Consider the following 13051-nt stretch of genomic DNA (forward strand, 5'->3'; position numbering starts at 1 on the left):
AGCTAGTAATGACATGGAACATAGAGATCCTCCACAGCTTTTCTGATAAAATTAAGAACTTTATTCCACATGTAGGATTCCTTTAAACAATTATGTGACACAGCAGCATCTCACAATTGAAGAATTAAACTGGCTTTAAGTTAGTCTCCAGGAACAGATGGTTTGACAGCAAGTATGAAACAGGGCCTCAAAACTCTGATCCCTGAGCCAGGAAAAGACTAAAGATATGTAAATAATTTAAGACCAATAACTTTATTAAATACATATTACAAAATTCTTTGTGGAGTTCCAGCCGTTAGGCTGAAAAAGGATATTTAATCAATAATCAATGAAACACAGTCAAGTGTTTTAAAAAGATCAGATTTACTTTTATTTATAATTATTTATTTACTGATGGTGGATATGTTCTTTTAAGGCATTTAATTGTGTGGAACATCCTTTTCTTGGACAAACACTGTCTTACCTTGTTTTTCTTGTCTTTGGGTCATGGAACATGCTCGAGATTTCCAATCAGGAAAGTAATAAGACAGAGTTGTGCACCTTTAATGTTTAGAATGGTGGCTGAAATGATTTCCATCTTAATTAAAACAGTGAATTAGAAGGCCTTAAAGTTTAAAAAAATGCTTTGATGGTAAGTCAACTGATATAACTTTCTTCCTCAAATTTAGGGGTTAAACTGCAGTCGCCTTGCATAAACTATAAATATGTTTTCTGAAGCTTCGGGATTACCACTAAACATTTTACCTTTACATAAGCATTGCTTGCTGCCATTATATCACACAAAGATATTTGGGTATTATTGTTAAGATAAAGCTGAAAATATCTGAAAAGGAGAATATTTGATCCAATATAGAAAAATGCAGGTTTATTTTAAACAGATTAATTGAACCTGCATTTTTTCACATGATGAAAACAGTAAACAATTCACTTTAACTTTATCTGGAAAAATAAATGTCACAGTATTAGAAAAGCGCTCCTTTAACGGAGGCGACTAAGAAAAGTTACAACAAAAATATCTCCTTGAAAATGGAGGAACAAAAAAGGCTATGAAAGTTACCGGATTGAAATAAATAAACTAAGAACAAGAATAAATTACAAAACAAGATAGAACTGCAGGAGGATCGCTCACAGACTGTGAAACTATGACTGTGGAACTATGACTGCGGAACTATGACTGTGGATCTATGACTGTGGATCTATGACTGTAGAACTATGACTATGGATCTATGAATGTGGATCTATGACTGTGGATCTATGACTGCGGATCTATGACTGCGGATCTATGACTGTGGATCTATGACTGTAGAACTATGACTATGGATCTATGACTGTAGAACTATGACTATGGATCTATGACTGTGGATCTATGACTGTAGAACTATGACTATGGATCTATGACTGTAGAACTATGACTATGGATCTATGACTGCGGAACTATGACTGCGGAACTATGACTGCAGAATTATGACTGCAGAATTATGACTGTGAATCTATGACTGCGTAACTATGACTGCGGAACTATGACTGTGGAACTATGACTGCGGAACTATGACTGCGGAACTATGACTGCGGAACTATGACTGGGGAACTATGACTGTGGATCTATGACTGCGGAACTATGACTGTGGATCTATGACTGTGGAACTATGACTGTGGATCTATGACTGCGGAACTATGACTGCGGAACTATGACTGCGGAACTATGACTGCGGAACTATGACTGTGGATCTATGACTGCGGAACTATGACTGCGGAAGTATGACTGCGGAACTATGACTGCGGAACTATGACTGCGGAACTATGACTGCAGAATTATGACTGCGGAATTATGACTGTGAATCTATGACTGCGTAACTATGACTGCGGAACTATGACTGCGGAACTATGACTGTGGAACTATGACTGCGGAACTATGACTGTGGAACTATGACTGTTGATCTATGCGGTACTATAACTTTAGATCTATGACTGCGGAACTATGACTGCGGAACTATGACTGTGGAACTATGACTGCGGAACTATGACTGTGAAACTATGACTGCTTATCTATGACTGCGGAACTATGACTGTGGATCTATGACTGTGGAACTATGACTGCGGAACTATGACTGCGGAACTATGACTATGGATCTATGACTGCGTAACTATGACTGCTTATCTATGACTGCGGAACTATGACTGCGGAACTATGACTGTGGAACTATGACTGCGGAACTATGACTGTGAAACTATGACTGCTTATCTATGACTGCGGAACTATAACTTTAGATCTATGACTGCGGAACTATGACTGCGGAACTATGACTGTGGAACTATGACTGCGGAACTATGACTGTGAAACTATGACTGCTTATCTATGACTGCGGAACTATGACTGTGGATCTATGACTGCGGAACTATGACTGCGGAACTATGACTGGGGAACTATGACTGTGGATCTATGACTGTGGATCTATGACTGCGGAACTATGACTGCGGAACTATGACTGCGGAACTATGACTGCGGAACTATGACTATGGATCTATGACTGCGTAACTATGACTGTGGAACTATGACTGCGGAACTATGACTGTGGATCTATGACTGTGGAACTATGACTGTGGATCTATGACTGCGGAACTATGACTGCGGAACTATGACTGCGGAACTATGACTGCGGAACTATGACTATGGATCTATGACTGCGTAACTATGACTGCGGAACTATGACTGCGGAACTATGACTGCGGAAGTATGACTGCGGAACTATGACTGTGGATCTATGACTGCGGAACTATGACTGCGGAAGTATGACTGCGTAACTATGACTGCGGAACTATGACTGTGGAACTATGACTGCGGAACTATGACTGCGGAACTATGAATGCGGAACTATGACTGTTGATCTATGCGGAACTATAACTTTAGATCTATGACTGCGGAACTATGACTGCGGAACTATGACTGTGGAACTATGACTGTTGATCTATGCGGAACTATAACTTTAGATCTATGACTGCGGAACTATGACTGCGGAACTATGAATGCGGAACTATGACTGTTGATCTATGCGGAACTATAACTTTAGATCTATGACTGCGGAACTATGACTGCGGAACTATGACTGTGGAACTATGACTGCGGAACTATGACTGTGAAACTATGACTGTGGATCTATGCGGAACTATGACTTTGGATCTATGACTGCGGAACTATGACTGCGGAATTATGACTGCGGAACTATGACTGCGGAACTATGACTGTGGAACTATGACTGTGGATCTATGACTGCGGAACTATGACTGCGGAACTATGACTGGGGAACTATGACTGGGGAACTATGACTGTGGATCTATGACTGCGGAACTATGACTGCGGAACTATGACTGTGGAACTATGACTTTGGATCTATGACTGCGGAACTATGACTGCGGAATTATGACTGCGGAACTATGACTGCGGAACTATGACTGTGGAACTATGACTGTGGATCTATGACTGCGGAACTATGACTGCGGAACTATGACTGTGGAACTATGACTGTGGATCTATGACTGCGGAACTATGACTGCGGAACTATGACTGTGGATCTATGACTGTGGAACTATGACTGTGGATCTATGCGGAACTATGACTTTGGATCTATGACTGCGGAACTATGACTGCGGAATTATGACTGCGGAACTATGACTGCGGAACTATGACTGTGGAACTATGACTGTGGATCTATGACTGCGGAACTATGACTGCGGAACTATGACTGGGGAACTATGACTGTGGATCTATGACTGCGGAACTATGACTGTGGATCTATGACTGTGGAACTATGACTGCGGAACTATGACTGTGGATCTATGACTGCGGAACTATGACTGCGGAACTATGACTGCGGAACTATGACTGCGGAACTATGACTGCGGAACTATGACTGCGGAACTATGACTGTGGAACTATGACTGTGGATCTATGACTGCAGAACTATGACTGCGGATATATGACTGCGGAACTATGACTGCGGAACTATGACTGCGGAACTATGACTGCGGAACTATGACTGTGGAACTATGACTGTGGATCTATGACTGTGAAACTATGACTGTGGAACTATGACTGTGGATCTATGACTGCGGAACTTTGACTGCGGAACTATGACTACGGATCTATGACTACGGAACTATGACTGTGGATCTATGACTGTGGATCTATGACTGCGGAACTATGACTGCGGAACTATGACTGCGGAACTATGACGGCGGAACTATGACTGCGGAATTATGACTGCGGAACTATGACTGCGGATCTATGACTGTGGATCTATGACTGTGGATCTATGACTGCGGAACTATGACTGCGGAACTATGACTATGGATCTATGACTGTGGAACTATGACTGCGGAAGTATGACTGTGGATCTATGACTGCGGAACTATGACTGCGGAAGTATGACTGCGGAACTATGACTGCGGAACTATGACTGCGGAACTATGACTGTGGAACTATGACTGTTGATCTATGCGGAACTATAACTTTAGATCTATGACTGCGGAACTATGACTGCGGAACTATGACTGTGGAACTATGACTGCGGAACTATGACTGTGAAACTATGACTGCTTATCTATGACTGCGGAACTATGACTGTGGATCTATGACTGTGGAACTATGACTGTGGATCTATGACTGCGGAACTATGACTGCGGAACTATGACTGCGGAACTATGACTGCGGAACTATGACTATGGATCTATGACTGCGGAACTATGACTGCGGAAGTATGACTGTGGATCTATGACTGCGGAACTATGACTGCGGAAGTATGACTGCGGAACTATGACTGCGGAACTATGACTGTGGATCTATGACTGCGGAACTATGACTGCGGAAGTATGACTGTGGAACTATGACTGCGGAACTATGACTGTTGATCTATGCGGAACTATAACTTTAGATCTATGACTGCGGAACTATGACTGCGGAACTATGACTGTGGAACTATGACTGCGGAACTATGACTGTGAAACTATGACTGTGGATCTATGCGGAACTATGACTTTGGATCTATGACTGCGGAACTATGACTGCGGAATTATGACTGCGGAACTATGACTGCGGAACTATGACTGTGGATCTATGACTGCGGAACTATGACTGCGGAACTATGACTGGGGAACTATGACTGGGGAACAATGACTGTGGATCTATGCGGAACTATGACTTTGGATCTATGACTGCGGAACTATGACTGCGGAATTATGACTGCGGAACTATGACTGCGGAACTATGACTGTGGAACTATGACTGTGGATCTATGACTGCGGAACTATGACTGCGGAACTATGACTGTGGAACTATGACTGTGGATCTATGACTGCGGAACTATGACTGCGGAACTATGACTGTGGATCTATGACTGTGGAACTATGACTGTGGATCTATGCGGAACTATGACTTTGGATCTATGACTGCGGAACTATGACTGCGGAATTATGACTGCGGAACTATGACTGCGGAACTATGACTGTGGAACTATGACTGGGGATCTATGACTGCGGAACTATGACTGCGGAACTATGACTGGGGAACTATGACTGTGGAACTATGACTGCGGAACTATGACTGTGAATCTATGACTGCGGAACTATGACTGCGGAATTATGACTGCGGAACTATGACTGCGGAACTATGACTGTGGAACTATGACTGTGGATCTATGACTGCGGAACTATGACTGCAGAATTATGACTGTGAATCTATGACTGCAGAACTATGACTGCGGATATATGACTGCGGAACTATGACTGCGGAACTATGACTGCGGAACTATGACTGCGGAACTATGACTGTGGAACTATGACTGTGGATCTATGACTGTGAAACTATGACTGTGGAACTATGACTGTGGATCTATGACTGCGGAACTATGACTGCGGAACTATGACTACGGATCTATGACTACGGAACTATGACTGTGGATCTATGACTGTGGATCTATGACTGCGGAACTATGACTGCGGAACTATGACTGCGGAACTATGACGGCGGAACTATGACTGCGGAATTATGACTGCGGAACTATGACTGCGGATCTATGACTGTGGATCTATGACTGTGGATCTATGACTGCGGAACTATGACTGCAGAATTATGACTGTGAATATATGACTGCGGAACTATGACTGCGGAACTATGACTACGGATCTATGACTACGGAACTATGACTGTGGATCTATGACTGTGGATCTATGACTGCGGAACTATGACTGTTGATCTATGCGGAACTATGACTTTGGATCTATGACTGCGGAACTATGACTGCGGAACTATGACTGCGGATCTATGACTGCGGATCTATGACTGTAGCACTATGATTGTGGAACTATGACTGCGGAATTATGACTGCGGAACTATGACTGCGGAACTATGACTGCGGAACTATGACTGCGGAACTATGACTGCGGAACTATGACTGTGGAACTATGACTGTGGATCTATGACTGTGGATCTATGACTGCGGAATTATGACTGCGGATCTATGACTGCGGAACTATGACTGTGGATCTATGACTGTGGATCTATGACTGCGGATCTATGACTACGGAACTATGACTGTGGATCTATGACTGTGGATCTATGACTGCGGATCTATGACTACGGAACTATGACTGTTGATCTATGACTGTGGAACTATGACTGCGGAACTATGACTGCGGATCTATGACTGCGGAACTATGACTGTGGATCTATGACTGTGGATCTATGACTGCGGATCTATGACTGCGGATGTATGACTGCGGATCTATGACTGCGGAAGTATGACTACGGAACTATGACTGTGGATTTATGACTGTGGAACTATGACTGCGGAACTATGACTACGGAACTATGACTGTGGATCTATGACTGCGGAACTATGACTGCGGATCTATGACTGCGGAACTATGACTGTGGATCTATGACTGTGGATCTATGACTGCGGATCTATGACTGCGGATCTATGACTGCGTAACTATGACTGCGTAACTATGACTGCGCAGCTATGACTGCGGATCTATGACTGTGGATCTAAGACTCTGTAACTATGACTGCGGAACTATGACTGTGGAACTATGACTGTGGATCTATGACTGCGGAACTATGACTGCGGAAGTATGACTGTGGATCTATGACTGTGGAACTATGACTGTGGAACTATGACTGCGGAACTATGACTCTGGATCTATGACTGTGGAACTATGACTGTGGAACTATGACTGCGGAACTATGACTGTGGAACTATGACTGTGGATCTATGACTCTGTAACTATGACTGCGGAACTATGACTGTGGAACTATGACTGTGGATCTATGACTGCGGAACTATGACTGCGGAAGTATGACTGTGGATCTATGACTGTGGAACTATGACTGTGGAACTATGACTGCGGATCTATGACTGTGGATCTATGACTCTGTAACTATGACTGCGGAACTATGACTGTGGAACTATGACTGTGGATCTATGACTGCGGAACTATGACTGCGGAAGTATGACTGTGGATCTATGACTGTGGAACTATGACTGTGGAACTATGACTGCGGAACTATGACTCTGGATCTATGACTGTGGAACTATGACTGTGGAACTATGACTGTGGAACTATGACTGCGGAACTATGACTCTGGATCTATTACTGCGGAATTATGACAGCGGAATTATTACTGTTGAACTATGACTGCGGAACTATGACTGCGGAACTATGACTGTGGAACTATGACTGTGAAACTATGACTGCGGAACTATGACTGTGGATCTATGACTGCGGAATTATGACAGCGGAATTATGACTGCGGATCTATGACTGTAGAACTATGACTGCGGAACTATGACTGTGGAACTATGACTGTGGATCTATGACTGTGGATCTATGACTGAAGAACTATGACTGCGGAACTATGACTGCGGATCTATGACTGTAGAACTACGACTGTGGAACTATGACTGCGGAACTATGACTGTGGAACTATGACTGTGGATCTATGACTCTGTAACTATGACTGCGGAACTATGACTGTGGAACTATGACTGTGGATCTATGACTGCGGAACTATGACTGCGGAAGTATGACTGTGGATCTATGACTGTGGAACTATGACTGCGGAACTATGACTGCGGAAGTATGACTGTGGATCTATGACTGTGGAACTATGACAGTGGAACTATGACTGCGGAACTATGACTCTGGATCTATGACTGTGGAACTATGACTGTGGAACTATGACTGCGGAACTATGACTCTGGATCTATTACTGCGGAATTATGACAGCGGAATTATTACTGTTGAACTATGACAGTGGAACTATGACTGTGAAACTATGACTGCGGAACTATGACTGTGGATCTATGACTGCGGAATTATGACAGCGGAATTATGACTGCGGATCTATGACTGTAGAACTATGACTGCGGAACTATGACTGTGGAACTATGACTGTGGATCTATGACTGTGGATCTATGACTGAAGAACTATGACTGCGGAACTATGACTGCGGATCTATGACTGTAGAACTACGACTGTGGATCTATGACTGAAGAACTATGACTGCGGATCTATGACTGTAGAACTACGACTGTGGATCTATGACTGAAGAACTATGACTGTGGAATTATGACTGAAGAACTATGACTGTGGATCTATGACTGAAGAACTATGACTGCGGAACTATGACTGCGGATCTATGACTGTGGAACTATGACTGTGGATCTATGACTGAAGAACTATGACTGCGGAACTATGACTGCGGATCTATGACTGTAGAACTACGACTGTGGATCTATGACTGAAGAACTATGACTGTGGATCTATGACTGAAGAACTATGACTGTGGATCTATGACTGTAGAACTATGACTGCGGAACTATGACTGCGGACCTATGACTGTAGAATTATGACTGAAGAACTATTACTGCGGAACTATGACTGAAGAACTATAACTGTGGATCTATGACTGCGGAACTATGACTGCGTAACTATGACTGCGTAACTATGACTGCGGATCTATGACTGCGTAACTATGACTGCGTAACTATGACTGCGTAACTATGACTGCGGAACTATGACTACGGATCTATGACTACGGAACTATGACTGTGGATCTATGACTGTGGATCTATGACTGCGGAACTATGACTGTTGATCTATGCGGAACTATGACTTTGGATATATGACTGCGGAACTATGACTGCGGAACTATGACTGCGGATCTATGACTGCGGATCTATGACTGTAGCACTATGATTGTGGAACTATGACTGCGGAATTATGACTGCGGAACTATGACTACGGAACTATGACTGCGGAACTATGACTGCGGAACTATGACTGCGGAACTATGACTGCGGAACTATGACTGTGGAACTATGACTGTGGATCTATGACTGTGGATCTATGACTGCGGAATTATGACTGCGGATCTATGACTGCGGAACTATGACTGTGGATCTATGACTGTGGATCTATGACTGCGGATCTATGACTACGGAACTATGACTGTTGATCTATGACTGTGGAACTATGACTGCGGAACTATGACTGCGGATCTATGACTGCGGAACTATGACTGTGGATCTATGACTGTGGATCTATGACTGCGGATCTATGACTGCGGATGTATGACTGCGGATCTATGACTGCGGAAGTATGACTACGGAACTATGACTGTGGATCTATGACTGTGGAACTATGACTGCGGAACTATGACTACGGAACTATGACTGTGGATCTATGACTGCGGAACTATGACTGCGGATCTATGACTGCGGAACTATGACTGTGGATCTATGACTGTGGATCTATGACTGCGGATCTATGACTGCGTAACTATGACTGCGTAACTATGACTGCGCAGCTATGACTGCGGATCTATGACTGTGGATCTAAGACTCTGTAACTATGACTGCGGAACTATGACTGTGGAACTATGACTGTGGATCTATGACTGCGGAACTATGACTGCGGAAGTATGACTGTGGAACTATGACTGTGGAACTATGACTGCGGAACTATGACTCTGGATCTATGACTGCGGAACTATGACTGCGGAAGTATGACTGTGGATCTATGACTGTGGATCTATGACTGTGGAACTATGACTGTGGAACTATGACTGTGGAACTATGACTGCGGAACTATGACTGTGGAACTATGACTGTGGATCTATGACTCTGTAACTATGACTGCGGAACTATGACTGTAGAACTATGACTGTGGATCTATGACTGCGGAACTATGACTGCGGAAGTATGACTGTGGATCTATGACTGTGGAACTATGACTGTGGAACTATGACTGCGGATCTATGACTGTGGATCTATGACTCTGTAACTATGACTGCGGAACTATGACTGTGGAACTATGACTGTGGATCTATGACTGCGGAACTATGACTGCGGAAGTATGACTGTGGATCTATGACTGTGGAACTATGACTGTGGAACTATGACTGCGGAACTATGACTCTGGATCTATGACTGTGGAACTATGACTGTGGAACTATGACTGCGGAACTATGACTCTGGATCTATTACTGCGGAATTATGACAGCGGAATTATTACTGTTGAACTATGACTGCGGAACTATGACTGCGGAACTATGACTGCGGAACTATGACTGTGGAATTATGACTGCGGAACTATGACTGTGGAACTATGACTGTGAAACTATGACTGCGGAACTATGACTGTGGATCTATGACTGCGGAATTATGACAGCGGAATTATGACTGCGGATCTATGACTGTAGAACTATGACTGCGGAACTATGACTGTGGAACTATGACTGTGGATCTATGACTGTGGATCTATGACTGAAGAACTATGACTGCGGAACTATGACTGCGGATCTATGACTGTAGAACTACGACTGTGGAACTATGACTGCGGAACTATGACTGTGGAACTATGACTGTGGATCTATGACTCTGTAACTATGACTGCGGAACTATGACTGTGGAACTATGACTGTGGATCTATGACTGCGGAACTATGACTGCGGAAGTATGACTGTGGATCTATGACTGTGGAACTATGACTGTGGAACTATGACTGCGGATCTATGACTGTGGATCTATGACTCTGTAACTATGACTGCGGAACTATGACTGTGGAACTATGACTGTGGATCTATGACTGCGGAACTATGACTGCGGAAGTATGACTGTGGATCTATGACTGTGGAACTATGACAGTGGAACTATGACTGCGGAACTATGACTCTGGATCTATGACTGTGGAACTATGACTGCGGATCTATGACTGTGGAACTATGACTGCGGAACTATGACTGTGGAACTATGACTGTGGATCTATGACTGTGGATCTATGACTGAAGAACTATTACTGCGGAACTATGACTGCGGATCTATGACTGTAGAACTACGACTGTGGATCTATGACTGAAGAACTATGACTGCGGATCTATGACTGTAGAACTACGACTGTGGATCTATGACTGAAGAACTATGACTGTGGAATTATGACTGAAGAACTATGACTGTGGATCTATGACTGAAGAACTATGACTGCGGAACTATGACTGCGGATCTATGACTGTGGAACTATGACTGTGGATCTATGACTGAAGAACTATGACTGCGGAACTATGACTGCGGATCTATGACTGTAGAACTACGACTGTGGATCTATGACTGAAGAACTATGACTGTGGATCTATGACTGAAGAACTATGACTGTGGATCTATGACTGTAGAACTATGACTGCGGAACTATGACTGCGGACCTATGACTGTAGAATTATGACTGAAGAACTATTACTGCGGAACTATGACTGAAGAACTATAACTGTGGATCTATGACTGCGGAACTATGACTGCGTAACTATGGCTGCGTAACTATGACTGCGGATCTATGACTGCGTAACTATGACTGCGTAACTATGACTGCGTAACTATGACTGTGGAACTATGACTGCGGAACTATGACTGCGGAACTATGACTGCGGAACTATGACTGCGGAACTATGACTGCGGAATTATGACTGCGGAATTATGACTGCGGAACTATGACTGTGGAACTATGACTGTAGAACTATGACTGTGGATCTATGACTGTGGAACTATGACTGCGGAACTATGACTGTGAAACTATGACTGTGGAACTCTGACTGCGGAATTATGACTTAAGAACTATGACTGTGGATCTATGATTGAAGAACTATGACTGTGGATCTATGACTGCGGAACTATGACTGCGGAACTATGACTTCGGAATTATGACTGAAGAACTATGACTGCGGAACTATGACTGAAGAACTATGACTGTGGATCTATGACTGCGGAACTATGACTGCGGAACTATGACTGCGGAATTATGACTGCGGATCTATGACTGTGGAACTATGACTGTGGAACTATGACTGCGGAATTATGACTGCAGAATTATGACTGCGGATCTATGACTGCGGAACTATGACTGCGGAACTATGACTGCGGAATTATGACTGAAGAACTATGACTGTGGATCTATGACTGAAGAACTATGACTGCGGAACTATGACTGCGGAACTATGACTGCGGAACTATGACTTTGGAATTATGACTGAAGAACTATGACTGCGGAACTATGACTGAAGAACTATGACTGTGGATCTATGACTGCGGAACTATGACTGCGGAAGTATGACTGCGGAATTATGACTGCGGAACTCTGACTGCGGAATTATGACTGAAGAACTATGACTGTGGATCTATGATTGAAGAACTATGACTGTGGATCTATGACTGCGGAACTATGACTGCGGAACTATGACTTTGGAATTATGACTGAAGAACTATGACTGCGGAACTATGACTGAAGAACTATGACTGTGGATCTATGACTGCGGAACTATGACTGCGGAACTATGACTGCGGAATTATGACTGCGGATCTATGACTGTGGAACTATGACTGTGGAACTATGACTGCGGAATTATGACTGCAGAATTATGACTGCGGATCTATGACTGCGGAACTATGACTGCGGAACTATGACTGCGGAATTATGACTGAAGAACTATGACTGTGGATCTATGAC

This window comes from Leuresthes tenuis, unplaced genomic scaffold (assembly GCF_036924035.1).
Source record: "Leuresthes tenuis unplaced genomic scaffold, fLeuTen1.0.hap1 SCAF_20, whole genome shotgun sequence".
NCBI classification, from domain to species: domain Eukaryota; kingdom Metazoa; phylum Chordata; class Actinopteri; order Atheriniformes; family Atherinopsidae; genus Leuresthes; species Leuresthes tenuis.